A 22,829-nucleotide genomic window follows, 5' to 3' on the forward strand; every position below is an offset into this window, starting at 1 on the left:
TTAGGATGTTTTTTAATCTCAACTTTATTTTCTATTTTATTGAGAAAGCCACTAATAGACGTTCAAATAGACGTTCAAAATGTAAGGAACCTTTATTTTCTTCCACAATTTTGGATTAACTAATTAAGGAATGTAAAATATGAAAATAAACGCCTCGGTTCGTAAAATTTGTGAAAAATGTCGATTGATTCGAAGACGAGGACGAATTATAGTAATTTGTTTCAATCCAAAACATAAACAAAGACAAGGATAATATTTGAACAAACAGAAGCTTTCTAAAAAAATAGACTAGATAAAAAAAGAGAGAAAATTATAAAATTATCTAGAATATATATTATTCTATGAAAATGAAAAATCCATTTTTTAAATATTATTGATATTTCAACTTTTAACTTTGATTTCAAAAATTGTATTTGATATTAATCAAAAGCAAATAAAAAGAATATAGAAAAAATCGAATATCAAATTCGAAAAGAATTGGAAAAGGATCCGTTTTTGACATGAAATGGATATCTCCATACCCTAGATCTATCTTATTTTTTTTTTTTTAATGAAATATTGTATTGAAATAATCGAATATGGCAAAATCTATACCTAAAAAAGGTTCACGTAAAAATGTACGTATTGGTTCGCGTAATTATACTCGTAAAATACCAAAGGGAATTATTCATGTTCAAGCTAGTTTCAACAATACTATTGTGACTATTACAGATGTACGAGGTCGGGTGATTTCTTGGTCCTCCGCGGGTACTTGTGGATTCAAGGGTACACGAAGGGGAACACCTTTTGCCGCTCAAACTGCAGCAGGAAATGCTATTCGAACAGTATCGGATCAAGGCATGCAACGAGCAGAAATCATGATAAAAGGGCCTGGCCTCGGAAGAGATGCAGCATTAAGAGCTATTCGTAGAAGTGGTATACTATTAAATTTTATACGAGATGTAACTCCTATGCCACATAATGGATGTAGGTCTCCTAAAAAAAGACGTGTATAAAACTAAAAATAAACATTAAAAATAGTTCAAGAGAAAAAAACAAGTCAAGAGTTTTATCAAAATAATTACTATGGTTCAAGAGAAATTAAGAGTCTCTACTCGGACACTACAATGGAAATGTGTTGAATCACGAATAGACAGTAAGCGTCTTTATTATGGACGCTTTATTCTGTCCCCACTTATGAAAGGTCAAGCCGATACAATAGGCATTGCAATCCGAAGAATTTTACTCGGAGAAATAGAGGGAACATGTATCACACGTGTAAAATCAGAGAAAATACCACATGAATATTCTACCATAATAGGTATTGAAGAATCAGTACATGAAATTTTCATGAATTTGAAAAAAATTGTATTGAAAAGTAATATGTATGGAACACAGGACGCATGGATTTCTTTCAAAGGTCCTGGATATATAACCGCTCAAGACATCATTTTACCACCCTCGGTGGAAATCGTTGATAATAGACAACATATAGCCAACGTAACAGAACCTGTTAATTTGTGTATTGAATTAAAAATTGAGAGAAATCGTGGGTATCGTATAAAAACATTAAAAAACTTTCAAGACGGAAGTTATGATATAGATGCTAGATTCATGCCTGTTCGAAATGTAAATTATAGTATTCATTCTTATGTCAATGGGAATGAAAAACAAGAAATACTTTTTCTGGAGATATGGACAAACGGAAGTTTAACTCCTAAGGAAGCCCTTTATGAAGCCTCCCAAAATTTGATTGATTTATTTCTTCCCTTTTTACACGCAGAAGAAGATAACTTTCATTTAGAAAAAAATCAAGACAAAGTGACTTTGCCCCTTTTTACTTTTCATGATATATTGGTTAAAGATAAACTAAGGAAAAATAAAAAAGAAATAGCATTGAAATCTATTTTTATTGACCAATTAGAATTACCTCCCAGGATCTATAATTGTCTCAAAAGATCCAATATTCATACATTATTAGAACTTTTGAATAACAGTCAAGAAGACCTTCTGAAATTTGAACATTTTCGCGTAGAAGATGGAAAATCTATATTGGACATTTTAAAAATACAAAAGTATTTTGCATAAAATTGAAATCTATTGACATAGGATTTTTTCAAATTGATTTTTTTTCTAAACTCAAAATGAAAGGTCAAAATATGTAATTTAAATATTTAGAACAAATCCTAATGGTCAGAATATATCTAAAAAGGAATAGATGTATCTAGGGATTAGTAGGTTCAGAAAGAATTCTCCCTAGATATACAATACAGATGTCATGATATTTTATTTCAAAATGAATTCAAAATGAAACCAATCTTATAATTTTAAAAAAGACCTAACGTTAGGGATTTCTCAATAGGTAATGTTGCTCCAATACCTAACCAAAGGGCAACTACAGTACCAATCAAAAAGATGGTAGTTGCTACTGGGCGGCGAAATGGATTTTGGAATTTATTAACATTCTCCAAAAAGGGTACTGTTAATAATCCCGTAGGTACCGAAACCATTAAAAGAACGCCCAATAACTTATTGGGCACTGTACGAAGTATTTGAAATACGGGAAAAAAATACCATTCAGGTAGTATTTCCAAAGGAGTTGCAAAAGGATCCGCAGGTTCCCCAATCATGGATGGTTCTAGAACCGCTAAGCCTACGTTACAGGCAATAGTACCTAGAATTACTACTGGAAAAATATATAAAAGATCGTTAGGCCATGCGGGTTCTCCATAATAATTATGACCCATTCCCTTAGCCAATTTAGCTCTTAATACAGGATCATTCAAGTCAGGTTTTTTTGTTATTGGGATAGGTGAATTCTTATAGATCCATCCTCCAAAAGAACCGGATATGATAATTTTTCATCATCCGGCTCGAGCACTAATCAAATTTTTCTTCAACTGTATCTATAGAATAAACTAGAAAAAAATGTATGTGTTATCCACACATATATGAAGATTCTAAATAATAAAAGAAACTTGATTCTATTCTCTTTTTCCAAAGTTACCATTTTTTATTGAAAAAAAAATTAAGTTCTTTTTAAGTAAATTTTAGTAAACGCTCAATACCCGAGTAGACTTTTCAAGTTGATAATGCTTTCTGGGTGATCTCAAACTTTGCAATTGTTATCCTATCAAAAAAAAATCTTGATACTTTTTATGTACAAAGAATTTACTTGTTACTAATATAACCTAACTTGCGTTGTTCTTTAGATCTACTTTGTTCACTCCAATAGTATCAGAAATCAAATCAATGCATAGGAAATGAATGCGTTGTCATACTATATAGAATTCAGACTATATCACATCACTTCTTTTACTGGATCTTATGGAGCCTGTTGATGCAGAATAAAATCGAGTCTGATCATAGAAAAGATTCTCTTCAAGTAAAACCAGCCTACCCTCTCTGTAAGAGCCTTGCTTGGTGGTTGGAAAAAAGACACATTTAATTGTAAATTATAATGTGGCAGATAAGATAAAGTCATATATCTGCGCGGCCAAATAAATAGTTCAAGTCACACACTCCCATAATCCATTTTTTTTGGAGAATTCCCTTCAACTATTTTTGTATGTAAAAAAAATTCAATTTTTGTTAAGTTGAAGAAAAATATCTAAATACATGTTTTATTTTGTTTTATAATCCATAATTGTAGCAATGAAAAAAAATCCTCCCCAAAATACAAAATGATAATGAAGTGATTACAAATATCTATGACCCATATTCACTATAAAGGACCAGAAATGCCTTGCTTACGTATCATTGAAAAGTGCATTAACATAAATACAGCAGTAAGAAGAGGTAATACAAAAGTATGCAAACTATAAAAACGAGTTAAGGTAGATTGGCCCACACTGGAACTTCCGCGTAATAATTCTACCAAAGACGATCCTATTACAGGAATAGCTTCGGGTACGCCTGTTACTATTTTTACTGCCCAATAACCAATTTGATCCCAAGGTAAGGAATAACCAGTTACACCAAAAGATGCAGTTAATACAGCCAAAACTACACCCGTAACCCAAGTTAATTCGCGAGGTTTTTTAAAACCACCTGTAAGATACACACGAAATACGTGTAGAATCATCATTAAGACCATCATACTTGCCGACCATCGATGAACTGATCGGATTAACCAACCAAAATTAGCTTCAGTCATTATATATTGAACAGAAGCAAAAGCTTCAGTAACGGTTGGGCGATAATAAAAAGTCATAGCAAATCCTGTTGCTACTTGGACTAAAAAACAAGTAAGTGTAATTCCCCCTAAACAATAAAATATGTTCACATGAGGCGGAACATATTTACTGGTTATATCATCGGCAATCGCCTGAATTTCAAGACGTTCTTCGAACCAATCATAAACTTTATTGAGATAGGTAACCCAAAGGAACCCCCCCAGAGAACCGTATATGCGAATTTCATCTCGTACGGCTCAAACAAAAATACCCAAATATTGATTGTAACAAAAACAGATATCCGTAATAGAAAGTTTGAAACTGCTTTATTTAATCCTATGATTCTAATTTTCTCTTACGATAAAAAAGAAATAAAAATCCGAAAGCTATTCTTTTTTGTTATAATGCCAAAATATCAAGTCGGCGCACCCGTCTTTATCGTGATCTTTTAAGGCCTCTTGAATATTCTTTACTTCTTTTTATTTGTATAATGTGAATTTACTGCTGTCTTCTTTATTCTTGAATTTTTATTATTGATAAGGATTCTCTTGTTAGGACCATATGAATGACATAAAAAAAACCTCAGATTCATACTAGAACCACGATGATTCAAAACAATTTTTAATCGAAGTCCAAAAATTCCCTGAGTAAGAATTGCTGGATCATCACTTCTTCAATGAATAGATAAAATATAATGAAAAAATTCAAGGAAAGGTTTGTCCTTTGCTCAAAATAAAGACAAACTGGAGAAGCTTGAAAGAATCAAAATTTTTCAATATATTTTTAGAACTCTTTGAAAAGGTTTTTAAATCCAGTTGCGAGGTCTAAATATTTAGTATGAATCATAGTATTAAGATTTTTAGAATCTATTTTCTATATTCCGTGCTCCAGATACTAGATTAAATATCTGACGGAATAAAACCATCTATATCAAGATGACAGACCCATTTTATGTTCTGTACTTTCAATAGGACCAATTAAAACAAGTCACACACTCATATTCCGGAAATACAGAAACAAAGAAATTCTACGATCAAACTACCACATCAACATGGAATAGACTAAGAAACAATAAGAAACCTAAAGGCTTCACTTTCTATAAACTAATTACTCGATTCTTGTGAATCTAATTGATAGAAATTCCGTCCAATAAAATGGACGAATTATAAATCTCCAAAATAATAGATAGAAATATCGCAAATAGAGCCATTGCAACACCCATCAAAGGAGTAGTTCCCCACCCCGGGGCTACTTTACCATATTCTGAATTTAAAGGTTTCAATAAATTCCCTACAACAGTTCGTCTTGGACCAGATCTAGAATTATCCTCAACGGTTTGCGTAGCCATAAATACTCTTTTTTATTCATTTAGATCTGTTGACTTTGTATACCATTCCGCTGTAAATATAAGGATCTTATCCTATAGATCTATTGTGATCTGGAAACTTTAGAATTAAAATAATGGAAACAGCAACTCTAATTGCCATCTCTATATCTGGTTTACTTGTAAGTTTTACTGGGTATGCCTTATATACTGCCTTTGGGCAACCCTCCCAACAACTAAGAGATCCATTTGAAGAACATGGGGACTAGTTGAAGTAATGCGCCCTCCCTATTGGGGGCTCATTACTTCAATTAAGATAATAAAAAATTATTTGACCTTTTTCGTCGGAACTTTAGGAGGTTCTCTAAAAAAAATCGCGAAAAAAATAATTCCTAAAGTTGAGACTAAGAGGAATGTATAAACCAAAGCTTCCATAAATTTAATCGTGGTTTACAATTATAGCTTTCATACCTGTTTCTTGGGGTGGGGCTCTTTTCGAAAAGAAAAAAAAGAATAAATGCAATGATTCCAATCAAGATTTATCTAGTTCTTTATATGAAATTCAAAATTATAAAAAAGTAGAAAAGAACAAAAGAATGTTATACTACCTGTCTTCTTGTAGTTGGATCTCCAAGTTTTTGGAATGCTCCAAATTCTACTTGAGCATCTAAATCTGGGTCGATACCAGCAAAAACATCTCTGAACAAAGTTCTAGAACCATGCCAAATGTGCCCGAAAAAGAATAGCAGAGCAAATGAAGCATGCCCAAAAGTAAACCAACCCCTTGGACTGCTACGAAAAACACCATCTGATTTCAAAGTAGCACGATCTAATTCAAAAATTTCCCCCAATTGAGCACGTCTAGCATATTTTTTCACAGTAGCGGGATCACTATAACTTACTCCATTAAGCTCACCACCATAGAACTCAACAGTTACACCTACTTGTTCGACACTATATTTCGATTCTGCTCTTCGAAAAGGAACATCGGCTCTAACAATTCCGTCCCCATCTACTAAAACAACTGGAAATGTTTCAAAAAAAGTAGGCATACGACGTACAAAAAGCTCATGTCCTTCTTTATCTCGAAAAATGGGATGTCCTAACCAACCGACGGCTATTCCATCTCCATTGTCCATTGAACCAGCTCTAAATAACCCCCCTTTTGCTGGATTATTTCCGATGTAATCATAAAAAGCTAATTTTTCAGGAATTTTAGACCAAGCTTCTGATAAATTTTGATTTTCGGCTAGCCCAGCACCAACTCTTCGATATATTTCTTGCTGGAAGTATCCCTGATCCCATTGATACCGAGTAGGACCAAATAATTCAATGGGGGTTGTTGCTGAACCATACCACATAGTTCCAGCAACGACAAAAGCTGCAAAAAAGACAGCAGCAATACTGCTAGAAAGGACAGTTTCAATATTTCCCATACGTAATCCTTTATACAGACGTTGGGGTGGACGCACACTAAGATGGAAAAGACCCGCTAATATGCCCAACGTTCCTGCCGCAATATGATGAGAAGCTATCCCCCCCGGAACAAAAGGATCAAAACCTTCCACACCCCACGCGGGATTTACGGATTGTATCCTTCCAGTTAGTCCATAAGGATCAGACACCCATATTCCGGGACCATACAATCCTGTTACATGAAATGCGCCAAAACCAAAACAAGCCACCCCTGCAAGAAATAAATGAATTCCAAAAATTTTTGGCAAATCCAAAGAAGGTTTTCCAGTACGTTCATCACAAAAGATTTCTAGATCCCAATAAACCCAATGCCAAATAGCCGCTAAAAAGCACAAGCCTGAAAACACTATATGTGCTCCGGCCACACCTTCGTAACTCCAAATACCCGGATTCGTTATAGCCCCTCCTGTGATATTCCAACCGCCCCACGAATTAGTTATTCCTAAACGAGTCATGAAAGGTATAACGAACATACCCTGTCTCCACATTGGATCAAGAACAGGATCAGAGGGATCAAAAACTGCTAATTCATATAGAGCCATCGAACCGGCCCAACCAGCAACTAGAGCTGTGTGCATTATATGAACAGAAAGCAAACGGCCCGGATCATTTAAAACAACAGTATGAACACGATACCAAGGTAAACCCATGAAAAAATACCCCTTCAACAAAAAATAGACACTATGTAACTTTATTGCACTGGAAAAAAATGAATATAGCCTTTCAGTAGATTCTCTTGGAAAATGGAACAATCATATTTGTCGAAATCAAAGAAACAGATTTATTCTATACCGGATAAGTAACAATACGCAATGGTGGGGAGACGAAAGGGGTTGACAACTTTCTCTATGACTATTTAAATAAGTAAATGCAGACATATTCGCTTATCACCCCAATGACCCATTTATAACAACTCGACTTTATTTAGTCTTCTTTTTTATAAAAAAAAGCAATATTAATATAAAATCAAGTAAATCTTTTTTAACACGATAAGCTAATTCTTACGTTTCCACACTAAAGTGAGATATATGACTTTATTATTTGTCCATTTTATGCCCATTGGTGTTCCAAGAGTACCCTTTCGAACCCCCGGGGATAAAGATGCATCTTGGGTTGATATATAGTGCGACTTGTCAGATATAGTAGGTTATATGGGATTTACCCGTTTTCTCCCCCGATCGAGATATCCCCGCTTTCACCCCCAAAAGAGAATGATGAAATCATAAAGATAAAAAAATGGGGAGCGTGAAGTGTAATGAAGTACTATTCTATCGATTTTTTCATTTTTAGATAAAATTTCCAGATTATTACTCGAAATTATGAATAATTTATGGTTGGCTTAATTGGACCAATAAAATCAAGTACCCAGGCTCTGTGTAGAAAAAACCAATTGGTAATATTTCTACGATCACTACTTCTATCATATCTATATATTGTATTTTACAAAAAACATTAATAAATTCAGAAAAGGAAGAAGTTCTAACAAAAATACATAGTTTTGGACTATTTGTTCTATATGTGCAAATCCAAATCGGGCAGATCTTTACTCAGAGTAGAAAAGAAACCTAAAAGAATTGAAAAAGTCCATTCAGAAACAAGAAAATTACATTGTGATTCGGCTTCGATCTCGATGAAAGCAATACATCAATGAGAAGATAGTTCACTAAATTAAGTATATTCTTCTTTTTTTTTAGTTCGAAGAAATCCATTAGAAAAAGAGAAAGATTAAAATCGACACATTGATTCCTTTTTTGCTTATATAATTTTTGATGAACTGTATGCATCAAAAGGTGCATGTACGGCTTTTAAGGAAAAAATGGAATCCTAATCAATCGACTTTATCGAGAAAGATTACTTTTTTTAGGTCAAGATGTTGATAGTGAAATATCGAATCAACTTATTAGTATTATGATATATCTGAGCATAGAGAAAGAGAATAAAGAATTGTCTCTGTTTATAAACTCTCCGGGGGGGTGGGTAATACCTGGAATAGCTATTTATGATACTATGCAATTTGTACAACCAGATGTACAGACAGTATGTCTGGGATTAGCTGCTTCAATGGGATCCTTTCTTTTGGCAGGAGGCACAATTACCAAACGTCTTGCATTTCCTCACGCTTGGCGCCAATGATTCTTTTCTTTGAGAATATATAGAATAGATATCTATCTATATATACTATACCTTCGCCATAAAAACCAAAGTAATAATAGCATGGTATTTTGAATTCCATATGCAATTTTTTTGAATCATTTAATTATATATAGAAAGAGTAGTATGAAAAAGAGGGTATTTTCCATTTTATCTGATCTATAAGAAACCTAGTTTCATTTTAGTAGTGTCGCATACTTTTTTGTTTTTTTTCATACCAGAAAGCTTGTAACAATTTTTATTTGAATCAGAAGAAAACTTAATATATGAAAAAAAAAAGAAACTTTTGGATTGTTGAATACCAAAATGATATAAAAAACAACGGAACCATCGTAGTATTTAAAAATAGATTCAAAAAGAAAGTTGGTTATTCTATTGTTTATTATTTAAGGATCCGGATCCAAAAGACCTAGTAGATTTTGTACTTCTTTTTTCTTTGATAGAAAAAAAGAAATTTGTAAATGTAGAAACAAAATTCATCGAAGAAAATACTCTACTCTATCCATAGAGGAAAAAATGAATTGCATAAGTACAAAAGCCGTATGCATCAATACGCAGAAAATGCTTGTACGGTTATTGAATATACTTTTTGCCCTTTATCTTATTTGTCTTTGTCCCTTTTCTGTTACCTTTATTTTGGGAATAAAGACAATCTTTAGCAATCTACCAATATAGTAAAAAGAATTCTAAAAAGATTTATCAAGATAAGGGAAATACTACTTAAGTGATATAATCAGGGTAATGATCCACCAACCTGCTAGTTCTTTTTATGAGGCACAAGCGGGAGAATTTGTCCTGGAAGCGGAAGAGCTACTGAAAATGCGTGAAACTATCACAAGGGTTTATGTACAAAGAACGGGCAAACCTTTATGGGTTATATCGGAAGACATGGAAAGGGATGTTTTTATGTCAGCAGCAGAAGCCCAAGCTCATGGAATTGTAGATCTTGTAGCAGTTGAATAAAAAATTGGTGGCAAAGGTTATTCTAATTAAATACAAGATTGGAAATTTAATTTTTTACTCTATCTTACTTTACATTTTAAAATAAAATCTCTAAGAGTTAATCTATTAATATAGTATATATAATTAATATAGGCTATAAATAAGGAATATAGAATATAAGTAATTCACGGTTAGGATAGATCTAAACCTGCTCATTATACAAAAATATAGATATATATAGTACGACTTACCATGCCAACTATGAAACAACTTATTAGAAACACAAGACAGCCAATCCGAAACGTCACAAAATCCCCAGCTCTTCGGGGATGCCCTCAACGTCGAGGAACGTGTACCAGGGTGTATGTGCGACTCGTTCAGCTTAAATACTAAGAAAAAACAAATTAAAATTTTTCAGTATTGGTAATCAGTTAAGATAGTGTGAATGCAAAAACTACATTCACACTATCTTAACTTAATATATAATTCTTTTCTATATAATTATATAATTCTTTACATTCTTCTATCTTGTATAAAATTTATGGTTTCGATTGGTGCAAAACCAATAATACACATTTGCAATTTCATATGAGAAGGACTTTCCCATCGGTAACAAAAAAAAGTTACCCGTTAAGCGGAGAAAATACTATTTCAATTAAAAATAAAGTATGTCCTTAATGAATGTATTTTGATGGATTTTGTAAGAATGGAATAAGAGGGTCAGCTACCCAGCAAATTTTCATAATTAAATACCGTTACTATAGAATTAGATTTGGTTGTGAAAAAACCTACTTACTCAATATTGCATGGGTAGAGCCACAGAGTGTGAACTGTACAAGTTAACAATAACATTCATTAAATGAATCAAAAATGAAAATAAAAAGGCTCCGGTGTATAGAGAGGACCTGGTCATTTCTAAAAAAAATCATAGAAACGAAGGAACCCACCAATTCATTATAAAAATATGTGTCCTATTTCATTTACTATTTTTATTTTATTTGATATCTAGTATCTATACAATTTCTGATTTTGAGGTTAAATGTTTAATATAAAAAATCGTGGTTGGGGCGGTTATAGTAGCAAGAGCCGTTGGAATTTTTTTTTATACATCGGAAGAATCCATTTTTGTTATTAATAGACTAGGAAGAAAAAAAGAATAACTGAAAAATGAAAAAGTTATTCCTGAAAATATCATTTATTAAATGACCAGAATTAAACGAGGATATATAGCTCACAAACGGAGGACAAAAATTCGTTTATTCGTATCAAGTTTTCGCGGAGCTCATTCAAGACTTACCCGAACTATTACTCAACAGAAATTGAAAGCTTTAGTTTCGGCTCATCGGGATAGAGATAGGAAAAAAAGAGATTTTCGTGGTTTATGGATTAGTCGAATAAATGCAGTAATTCGCGAGAATCAAAAAGTATCTTATATTTATAATAATTTAATGAATAGTCTATACACCAAGCAATTGCTTCTTAATCGTAAAATAGTTGCACAAATTGCTATATTAAAAGAGAATTGTCTTTTTATGATTGCCGATAATATCATAAAAACTTAAAACCCCTTATTTACTGCAGGAAGGTATAGACTAGAAATTTGTTTATTTTGATAGCTTTATCATACGATAAAGCTATCAAAATAAACAACCATGCTTAAAAAATTATTCTTCGTTACCTATTATCTTTTTTATTCCAACAAAAAAATCAAATGGAATTATCCTAATTTTGAACAAAACATCAATCCATGTTTAATTCGAATCTAAATTCAAATTGGATTTCGAATTTTTAATTTCTATTTTTTTTTCTTAAAGGAGTAATTTTAGCAGTCGACTCGCTTTTTTCAAATTGTTTTTCGTTATTAAGAAAAGGTAACGAAGATAAAATACGAGCTTGTTTTATAGCAACAGTAATTAATCGTTGTTGTTTTAAGGTCAATCTATTTACACGTCTAGATAATATTTTTCCTTGTTCACTAATAAATCGACAAATTAAACCCATGTTTTTATAATCAATTCGGTCCCCCGATTGAATCGGGGGCAAACGTCTACGAAAAGATCGCTTGGATTTAATAAAGAGTCGCTTAGGTTTTTCCATAGTTTATTTATTCCTATTCCAAAAATAACATTGATTTAAATAAATATAATTATAATAAAGGATTTGTATTTTTTTTCTTCTTTAGCATATGTTGTTATATAACGACGGGGACATCATTTTCTCAATTCCAATCGACTAGGCGTATTGTGTCGATTCTTGTTAGTAATCTATCTAGAAATACCGCTTTATTCCTTATTTAGACTCTTTTTATCACAACCAGTACCTTCCAAAAGAACACTTACTCGGATATCTTTACCCTTGGACATGACCCTCCTTTGGGTTTTTAATTCACTTATAACTCTTTTCGGATTCGAATCTAAGAATCTAAGAAAAAGATGAAAACAACTAAGATAAGATAAAAAAGAAGAATTCGAAAAATTATGAAAGATTTCGTTCCAATTTAATTGAATCTAGTACAAAAAGAATACAAGGATCTGTAACTATATTTCGTTTCAAATTGCCAGTATTTTCGTTTTTTTAAAGTATTTTTTATGATATTGTTGCCCCAACCTATGGATTTCTGCTTTCACTTTCTTTTTCATAGGAATTGAATTAATAATTCAATTCCATTGAAGCCTGGACCAGATCCCGATCCCGAGTGTCACTCCGAATTTCAATGAGGCCAATTTAATCTTTCGTCTTTATCTTTCCTAAAAAAAAAAAAAAGAAGAGTAGGTTAATTACACATATTTAATATATAATTGGACCTTTCATCTTCTTCACCCCTTCCCGTGTCAATAACTAAAATTAAAAAAAGGGGAATATCAATGCATCTGGAAAAAAACGATTGATCTCTATCAATAGACCCGCCAAAGCCCCGAACCATAAAGTACTTACTACTGGTGCCACGGAAAGATATGTTTTTAGATCTCGCATTTCAAATCCTCCTTTCTTTTTATTATTTAAGTATTTTTTCTCTGTTGATATATATCAACAGAGAAAAATGTGGAAAACAAGACAAAGATTCTTTACAATAACACTATAAACAAATGGAAAAGGGATGTAGCGCAGCTTGGTAGCGCGTTTGTTTTGGGTACAAAATGTCACGGGTTCAAATCCTGTCATCCCTATCCCTAACAATTACTTATTCTATGATATTCCGTATTCTATAATATTCCATATTCTATGAGATGAGCAATAAACCGGGAACCTGTGAAGACGAATTCCAATTGAACATACATACTGAATATCTATATGCAAAATGGATTTGGATCATATAATTTTATGAAAACAAAACGCTCTTAGTTCAGTTCGGCAGAACGCGGGTCTCCAAAACCCGATGTCGTAGGTTCAAATCCTACAGAGCGTGATTCTAGTATTATTCGCCTGATAATTACACTGAAATAATTGAACATTCAAAAGAAAGTCTGAATTTTATCCTTGTCGATTAGGATTAAACTAAATAAATAGGGAATCACAAAAAAAGAGACATTAATGAATCAAAGATCCAACTGATCACCTCGTCGGTATTGTAAATATGCAGTTACAAATAATCCAGCCAAAGTAATAGGAATTAAACCTAACACGATTCCAAATAGAAAAACTTCAATCATTTTTATTTGTTCGAAAAGTAAAAAGAAAGGTAATATAATATCTAGCCTTAAACATAAATCTGTATTGATCATAAATCTCAACGATCGAGAATTGTAAATTGACATAGTAAGGAATTCTAGAATGTCTTATACCAAAATTTACTATTCCTCTCAAAATTACAAATCAAATAAGTCGTATTTTACTAAGACCAATAAATAGAGACGAGGTTATAATTAAAACCGATAGTAAAAAACCGAAATAACTAGTGATAGTGGGCATATAGAAACTAAATGAAATATGTTCGTTCTTTTTATACATATGTTTATAAAGCACTTCCCTAAATTTCCATTTTTGAGAGAAAAAAGAAGATAAAAAATCCTACTTGAAAGATACAATTCAAAATTGGCAATTCCTCAATAAATTCAATTATTAGAGACGAAAAAAAAAAAAAGAAATAGAGTAACATAATTTAGAAATAAATTCCTCATCTGTTACATCTACCCATCCTGTGATTTCAAATCAACATACTTCTTAATCAACTCAGGAATTAAGTAAACTGATCTAATGAAAATATTTAGTATTATTCTATAGATATCCAATAGAATTCTGTTTATATTGGAAAAAGAAAAGAAAAATTATGAATATTCAAACAAAGAATAATAACTCTGTTATTTCATTTTATTTCACTTTGAATTAATGTAGAAGAAAATAGAAAAAAAGATCTTCAACAACCACAAAAAATATATTTATTGATTTGGCAATAATTGAATTATTAAAATAGAAAATCTACTTTATGAATTATCTACTTTATTAATTATTAGAAACCCTTTTCTCATATTCCGATTTTAATGGATCTTTAGTTTCTAATCCAAAACTAATAATTTGAAATGTTAAGAACCTTCCTTTTATACTATTACTCTAAAAATTTAATATAAAAAAAATTTTTATATACCCAAACTTTGCAAAATTTTCTATCGGATTTTTGACTACATAGAGACAATCAATGAAAAAAGAAGAAAAAAATCTAGTACTAAAATTTTACACTGATTGTGAAATTTCATTGCTCTGTTAGAAGAAGGATAGCTATACTGATTCGGTATACTCAAAAGACACCGTTGGTACAAAATGGACGATCTAACAAGGATTCTATTTCAGTAAATTTCGCCTTACTGATCTCGTCTTTTATGGACTCGATCCCCCCCTTTTGACTGTACAAGAATATGTGGAGTTCAAGATGTCTGGAAGCACAGGAGAACGTTCTTTTGCTGATATTATTACCAGTATCCGATACTGGATTATTCATAGCATTACTATACCCTCCCTATTCATTGCAGGTTGGTTATTTGTCAGTACAGGTCTAGCTTACGATGTATTTGGAAGTCCCCGCCCAAACGAGTATTTTACAGAGAACCGACAAGGAATTCCATTAATAACTGGCCGTTTTGATCCTTTGGAACAACTTGATGAATTTAGTAGATCTTTTTAGGAGGCTCCAATGACTATAGATAGGACCTATCCAATTTTTACAGTACGATGGCTAGCTGTTCACGGACTAGCGGTACCCACTGTTTCTTTTTTGGGATCAATATCAGCAATGCAATTCATCCAACGATAAACTTAATTTGAATTATAGAGCTATGACACAATCAAACCCAAATGAACAAAATGTTGAATTGAATCGTACCAGTCTCTACTGGGGGTTATTACTTATTTTTGTACTTGCTGTTTTATTTTCAAATTATTTCTTCAATTAATTAGAATTAATAGAAGAAATAGGAATAGTCAATAATATATATATTAAGAATTCTTTTATCCCATTCGGAAGGATATCATTTCATAATTATCTATGACTGTTTGTTAATGTCTTTAGCATGACTGACTACGTGATTAAATGTGGAGGAAAGTGGGATAAATGGCCGATACTACTGGAAGAATTCCTCTTTGGATAATAGGTACTGTAACTGGTATTACTGTGATCGGTTTAATTGGTATTTTCTTTTATGGTTCATATTCCGGATTGGGCTCATCTCTGTAGTAATCGTATTCTATTTGGGTTTTTGAAATGAAAGTGTAAGAACTGAACAGGGATCCACTCTTTCTTTGACGAATGCAAGTGGATCCCCCTTGAGTTCTTAAGAATTCTAATTTTTTTTCATATAAATGACTACTTCTTCCGATGTTTCAAAAAATTCCATTTCATTCTTTTTTTTTTATTTGTTCACTACATATTATTTTACATATTATTTATATACCATAAAAGATTATCTGGCAGAAAGATTCTAAGTTGGAAAAAAGAGAAACTAAGATATAGGATTTTTCAGGAAGGGATTCAAAAATAGTATTTTATTGATATTTTTAGAATATTTCTATTTCAACACAAACAAGAAGGAATAGGAATCGGACTCTAGGAAAGGACAAAGAAAAAAAAAAAAAAGAAAAAACAAAGAATCCCCCTTAGAGTAACTTTTCGATATTTGAATATATATATATATTTTCTATTATACAGATATTATACAGAATATAATTACAAAAATTATCAAAAAAATTGAGTTATTTTTACGAGTTTAATATGTTGATAAATACGCGGAACTAAAAATTCATTTCGAACAATTGAACCTTCTCAAATTGTTTCTTCTTAAGAACTAAAAAGATTTGTGCTAAAATAATAGATGCCAAGAAGAACAAGAGACCTTGAACACGTAATGGATCTTGAAGTACTATTTCCGCATCCCCCTGACCAAATCCACCGACATTAGGATTACTTGTTAATGGCTGATCAAGTTTGATAGATTCACCTTCTGAAACAAGAAGTTCTGGTCCTGGAGGTATAATATCAATCACTTCACGCTCATCTAATGCATCTACTATAGTGATTTCGTATCCCCCTTTTTCTTTTCGTATGATTTTTTTGACTATACCTGCTGCTGTAGCATTATAAACATTATTATTACTCTTGCTCCCGTCAAGATAAATCTGGCCCCTTCCCCTGTTCCCGCCTACATATATAGGATATTTTAAGAAATGAATATCTCTTTTACTAGCGGGATCCGGGGAAAGAATAGGAAACGTGATTTCATTATATTTCTGACCAGGAACAGGGCCTACTACAAGAATATTTTTTTTTGTAGGGCGATAGTTTTGAAAAGACAGATTGCCTATCTTCTCTTTAATCTCAGGCGAAATACGATCGGGGGGTGCCAATTCAAAACCTTCCGGTAAAATAAGAACAGCCCCCACATTCAAAGTTCCCTTTTTACCATTAGCTAGAACTTGTTTCACTTGCATATCATAAGGAATTCGAACAACTGCTTCAAATACAGTATCAGGAAGTACCGCTTGTGGAACCTCAATATCCACGGGCTTATTAGCTAAATGGCAATTGGCACAGACAATACGACCGGTTGCTTCTCGGGGATTTTCATAACCCTGCTGTGCAAAAATTGGATATGCATTTGAAAAGGGTGCTCGAATTATTATATATATCATGACCGATATAGAAATGGATCGGGTAATCCCTTCCTTTATACAAGAAAAAGCATTTCTAGTTTGCATGGTCTAATCATTGATCCTGAAAATTTCTACAATAAGATTAGGTAGGTCACTCGCATAGTTCCCTATCCAAGGTGGGAACCCCTTTTTTATTTAACTTTTTTTTAAAGAGGGGAAAATGAAAAATTATCTTTTTTAGATAAAAACTTGAAATTCATTGAAGTAAATCGGTTTTTCTGTCAATCATTCATTGAATGATAAATCACTACAAGTGATGGAGATATGCGATTTAAATAACGGAAAATCCAATATTTTAAAATTGTATCTAAAATGACTGGAAAAGTGGACACAAGACCGGATATAATTTGATCATTTTGAGCAAATCCAAAATCTTTATAAACGAAGCCAAAAAGTAGTTCCCACCCATGGGTTGAATGGAATCCTATACATAAATCAGTTAATAAAAGAATAGAAAAAGCTTTTATTGTGTCACTTAAATTATATATAAATTCTCGAACCAAAGAGTTAATAAGAACAAGTTCTTGATTACCAAGAATAGAATAACCGCTTAGAATAAAGAAACAAATTATATTTGTGGAGAAGTGCAAAATCGTATTCATACGATCTTCATTGTGTGTTTTGATTAATTGGATTGTTTCTTTATAAATTCCAGTACGAAGGTTTTGTATATATGTTTTCGGACATTCCTTTAACATGTCATCTAAGAAAAACAGTTCCTCTAATTCTATGAATTTGTTTAGAATACTCTTTTCTTTAATATCATTCAAGAAAATTTCGGATTGACTAGTATTCCACCAATTAATAAACCAAGATTCCAGACTTTTCTTAAATGTGAAAGAGATACACCAGGGCAAAAAGACTATAGATGTAAGATATAGAAGGGGAATGCTTTTTTTTTTTTTCATTTTTCGTCTTTAATGAACTTAACTTCATCTCTTTCGTCAACTCTATATGATAATAACTTTTCTATCAAGTATAAGCTTCATTACAAGTTATAGAGCTTCTAGATAAATTTAGATTGTATTTTATCATTTTTTTTTACTTAAACTTCGGAAGTTAGCCTTTGCCTTCTTTAATTGAGAAAAAAGAATACATAAATCGAATAAGAAATCGAAAGAATTCACAGTCAATTCCAATCCAATGAAGAAAAAAATATTGTTTCGAAAGGATATTAATTGCTAAGATTCGAAGAAAAAAGGATTCTTTTTAGAAATACACCAAGGAGCACTTCGAGTTATGACTATAATATTCAAATTTCGAAATCAAAAAATGTCCCATCTATAAAAATAAAAATTGAAATATTTTGCAAAAAACAGTTTTTTTTCAAAATATTTCAATCGGTACACTAAATAAATAGGACAATTCTGAAACTTTTTGTGCAATTTTATTTCTAGTTAAGTCCAATTTTCATCAATAAAGAAGCGGTACACCTAAAAAAAAAGATAATTCGCCAGCTCTATTTGCAATTTCTAGTGGAGTCAAATTATCTTCAATACGAGTCAAGGGAATAAACCCCTGTTCTATTGTTTCCATATAAACGAGACTCTCATAAGTAAGAGTACGAGTCAAAATACTTCGTTCTTGAACTCCTGTTATTATTCTGATAGATTTAATCTCGTTCATAGGTATTTTGAGAATAATACGACGATTTTTTCCAGGAAATCCCCAACGAAGAAAACATACTTCTTCTTTATTTTTTTTATCGAAGATATCAAAACCACCGCCAATATCCCACAAAATAATCCACCACAAATAAAAACTAATAAAGAGACCCCCAATTCCATAAAAAGCCATCGCGGCCCCTTGTGGAATAAATGGAAAATTACTAATTTCCTGAGAAAAAAGGAAAAGACCCATACCGAGATAACTGGAAATTGCAACCAACAATAACCCCAATGAACCTAAAAAAATGATAAAGGCTGAAAAGATATTGCTTATTTTTCGAGACTCTGTTATAGAATAGATCAGTACTTCTTTTGATCTTTTTTTTAAAATATTCATTACCCCCTCTTTTTCTTTTTAAGAATAATAATTGTGGAATAAAAAACCCCAGAATTTTACTTGTTTCTAAAGTAATTTTCATCAACTGGCGCTACTGAAATGTAAACCTTTAGGGGGAATTCATCCAATTGCTTCCAGCTCTAAAAAAAAGATCTATAATATTTTTCCCTACTTACCGCCGTATCTAAAAAATCTTGTTTTTTTGAACATAAAGAAATAAAGAAGCCATTGCAATTGCCGGAAATACTAGACCCACTAAAGGAACAAAAATGGAAGGAAAGTTTATCATAAATAAGGGTACCTCGATTTACTATTTGTACTATATCTATTTTTATTTTTGTCGATTTTTATTCTTATTTTTATTAAAAAAGACAGTCTATAATCACTAGAATTCCTATATCTTTATACTTAGTATATAGGAATTCTAGTGATTATAGCTAAGCCGATATATATCAGAATATACCCTTTTATGATTCTTAGTATTTTTTTATTATTCTTTTATTTTATTACTTTGATCCTGTATGTTTTGATTTTGTATTTCAATTCCATAATTTCTTTCCTTTTTAGTCAAAGAAAAGAAATTATGGAATTGCAATAACTCAGTTACAACTCCCTTTAAAAGATTACGCGGTACGATTGAATCAATTAAACCCTTATTGAATAAAGATTCAGCTACTTGTGAATCTTCGGGCACTGTCTTATTCAATGTTTGTTCAATTACTCTTTTACCAGCAAATGCAATATAAGCGTTTGGTTCGCCAATAATGATATCCCCCAACATGCCAAAACTAGCTGTCACCCCACCCGTAGTAGGAGATGTAAGTATCGATACATAGAATAATTTTTGAATTGTTTGATAATAATATAAAGCAGAAGAAATTTTAGCCATTTGCATCAAGCTCAAACTTCCTTCTTGCATACGCGCTCCTCCGGACGAACATACGAGAATAAGAGGTAAAAGTTGATTAGTAGCATATTCTACCAAACGGGTGATTTTCTCACCTACTACGGATCCCATGCTACCTCCCATAAACTTAAAATCCATAATACCAATTGCTACAGGAATACCATTTACTTGACCTGTCCCTGTTTGAACAGCCTCAGTTAATCCTGTTTTTCTTTGATAAGAATCAATACGATCTTTATAAGGTTCTTCTTCTGAATGAAATTCAATGAGATCCAGAGAAACCATGTCTTCATCCATAGGATTCCAAGTACCCGAATCAATCGAAAATTCGATTCTATCTGAACTGTCCATTTTCAAATGATATCCACAGTATTCACAAATATTCCTTTTTGATTTCCAAAATTTTTTATAATTTAATTCATAACAATTTTCGCATTCAATCCACAAATGCGTCAATTGTTCACTTTCATGGAGATTCATATAATTTTCTACTAGAGTGGAATCACTATCATTTGTATCATTCGTACTAGTTATTAAACTAAAACTAGAATTCTCACTTTCACTACAATTTCTGACCTTACCTAAAAAGTAACTATAAAAATAACTGTCATTATATTCGACTATATTACCAAAAATGCAACTATCAACACAGATTTGAGAATGAAAATAACTATCAATGCAACTATTAATATAATTGTTCCAACTAAAAGGAGTATCATACATGGAATGATCGTAATCACTCTTAATAACAGTATTCAGATAGCTAGAAAAAACCCTTAGAAAAGAATGATTGTTGTTAATCTCCAAAGTTTTATTTTCAATATCTAAATATATGGAATAACTGTTCTTCTTATTATCCCTAACTAAAAAAGTTTTATCAGATAGGAAATCCTGTATGTTATCGACACCTACTAAATAATCAAAAGAATTATAACTAGAATTATCACGATCATCCCACCTCTGAATTTTTTTATCTATATCAGTTAAAATTTTGGGTTCTTCGCTTAGACTGGTATTCTCAATAGGACCAAGACTCTCCATTGATTTACTTAATTCACACCTGTATTCGAACTTCCTATTAAGTAACTTAGAATTGAACCACCATTTTTCCATAGAGTTTTTTCCTGTATTTCCATAAAAAAAAATGTATAGTCATTGGATGAAAAATCAAATAATAGAAATATTCCATTTTGAATATTCTATCTCATTTATTTACTATCAAAAAAAAGTATATAAATCAAATAACTAGAATTAATAACTGAAAAAAATAAAGAGCGAGTCAATATTAAAAAGAAATAACAATAAAATAAGAAGAAATATGAAATAAAAAAATCACCTCATAGGGGGGAATCTATTTAAAAGTCCAATTACTATATTTAGTTACTCTTTTTTTTCCTATATTCTCTCTTTTATCTCTATACAATTTTTCATTTTTTTTGAAGATTTATGAAAATTTCATGAATTGTCTGACTATATAAAATTGCATTCTATGATTCTATATAAACAACAAGAAATAAAAAAATGAAGTATGAATATAACAAGAGAGCGGGGAGTTTTGTAAATCTATATACAAATAATCTACACCCCCTTTTTGATTTCATTAATTGAATTTCGTTTGTTGATTCGAGCTAAGTTCTATAAAAACACCTGCCTTTTTTGAAATATGCTGAACAGTTCCTGTAGGTTAAGCGCCCCTTGTCAAGGAAATGAAAGAATAACAGGAATATTGAAATAGGTTTAATTCTTTATAGGATCCACTTTCTGAAGATATCTTCCCTCTCTTTGGGGTCGAACATCCCTTAGCAACAATTCGATAAACAGCTCTTTGGGATAGATATAGATACCCCCCCTCCAAACGTACAGGAAATTTTTATCCCCGTACGGCTCGAGAATATCAAAAATTCTATGTATTTCGAAAATTATGATGTAAAATAGAGCAATAAAATCATCAAATCAATTAAACAATGACTGAAGTATTTTTCTTTCGTATTTTCTTTCTGAAAAAAAAAAACTCTTCCTATTTGTACCTCCATAACACTCAATTTGAAAAATTCTCAAAAAACTAAAAAGAAAACCAAGCAGCAGCTATTTCATTTATTGAGTGGTCTCTACTCCTCTTTCTTGCCCGTATTTCGTTTCTTTATCATTCATTTCTTTTTTCTAAAATTTTTGATAATAGAATTGATGATACAATTTGAAAATGGTATTTCCTTAATTCCCTGATTTTTTAGCTTTTCTTTGAATCTTTGGGTTTAGACATTACTCCGGGAATCTTCAATTTTTTAAAAAAATGGGAGCAACATACCTGTTTTTCTCTGAAAGAATCATAAAAAAAGTTAATTCCTGCGGATAAACTTTTTGATAAAAAAGCAATTTTACAAATTTCAACCATTTTTTTTGAACCTGGCTGAAATAAGATCCTTTCTATTTTTATAAAATAAACAGACTTATTAACTTTTTAGAATTTATTAAATTTTAGATACTTGCTCCCGAGAAATGAATAAATTCGAGTTCCATCATGTACTATTTACATCATTAATCCCTTTCCTGTCCCAAAAACAAAAAAAGGGGTCTAGTGGAACAGAACAAATGATGTCAAGTCAAGATCATGTTCGTTTGTAAAATACTAGAAAAAATGGCGGATATCAAAATCCACCCCTAATTTAATCATGTCTTTCAAGCCGCACGTTGCTTTTTACCACATCGTTTCAAACGAAGTTTTACTCTAACATTC

The 22,829-nt window shown here is 31.7% G+C and overlaps 2 non-coding genes across 2 annotated transcripts; both read left to right on the forward strand.

Annotated features, from left to right (window-relative positions):
• The first annotated feature begins 13,140 nt into the window (after positions 1 to 13,140).
• On the forward strand, positions 13,141 to 13,214 carry TRNAP-UGG (transfer RNA proline (anticodon UGG)). The gene has a single exon. It is a non-coding gene; the product is annotated as a tRNA-Pro (tRNA).
• Positions 13,215 to 13,379: 165 nt separating this feature from the next.
• Positions 13,380 to 13,453, forward strand: TRNAW-CCA (transfer RNA tryptophan (anticodon CCA)). Its single transcript has one exon. It is a non-coding gene; the product is annotated as a tRNA-Trp (tRNA).
• Positions 13,454 to 22,829: the final 9,376 nt, after the last annotated feature.

This window comes from Vigna unguiculata, unplaced genomic scaffold, assembly GCF_037176805.1.
Source record: "Vigna unguiculata cultivar grain cowpea cultivar isolate G323 ecotype 2 unplaced genomic scaffold, ASM3717680v1 ptg000427l, whole genome shotgun sequence".
Classification (NCBI taxonomy): Eukaryota; Viridiplantae; Streptophyta; class Magnoliopsida; order Fabales; family Fabaceae; genus Vigna; species Vigna unguiculata.